This window comes from Gavialis gangeticus, unplaced genomic scaffold (genome assembly GCF_001723915.1).
Source record: "Gavialis gangeticus isolate Ggan-Ray unplaced genomic scaffold, GavGan_comp1, whole genome shotgun sequence".
Taxonomy (NCBI): Eukaryota; Metazoa; Chordata; order Crocodylia; family Gavialidae; genus Gavialis; species Gavialis gangeticus.
This window is the reverse complement of record NW_017729014.1, coordinates 15,836,521-15,837,135: the sequence shown is the minus strand read 5'-3', so window position 1 is coordinate 15,837,135 and position 615 is coordinate 15,836,521. Positions and strand designations below refer to the sequence as shown.

The following is a 615-nucleotide window of genomic DNA, read 5'->3' as shown; positions in this document are numbered from 1 at the left end:
GTCCCTTCTGACCCTAGAAACTATGAAACTATGAATGACACTACTTGCTTGAGTGCAGTTACCCCTGCGTCTTAGTGTTTGCAGGACTGGGCCCCAAATCAGGAAGTAAAATTGAGTGGGTATCTACAGGTGAGGCCATCTGGAATGGGGCATAGGAGCTGGGCACTTAAATGGGTGTCCTTTATTTATTTAGAGCAGAACAGTTCTTACCTTTGCAACAGATGCTCTGCGCTTTTGGAAATCACATATTTACTCCTGGGTATTATTTCTAGAAGCACAAAACTGAATTAAGCTTTTTCCACAACAATGTCTGAGGTTTGGCGGAGAAGGCAGGCTGCACAAACAGATGCTGATGATTTCTTCAGCGCCTTAGAATTGATGTTTCTGCAGTCAGGATGCATGTGTCCAGCCTGGAAGGATTTAAGATCTGCAAAGCATGCTTTTCCATCCTTTAATCTGGAAATGAGTCTTTTTTGTTTGTTTGTTTGTTTTTTTTGATGGCCCCAAAGTCCATGAAGAAATGGATACTAGATTAGAATACTTGAACTTTACCAATACATGTTGTTTCACCTCCAAATAAAGGAGTATCACTGAATTTGCAGGATGGGAGTTCTG

The 615-nt window shown here is 41.5% G+C and overlaps 1 protein-coding gene across 1 annotated transcript in view; it reads left to right on the top strand.

Annotated features, from left to right (window-relative positions):
- The window catches only part of DVL1 (dishevelled segment polarity protein 1), a 256,248-nt gene that overhangs the window by 107,422 nt on the left and 148,211 nt on the right, over window positions 1-615 (top strand). The window lies entirely within an intron of this gene.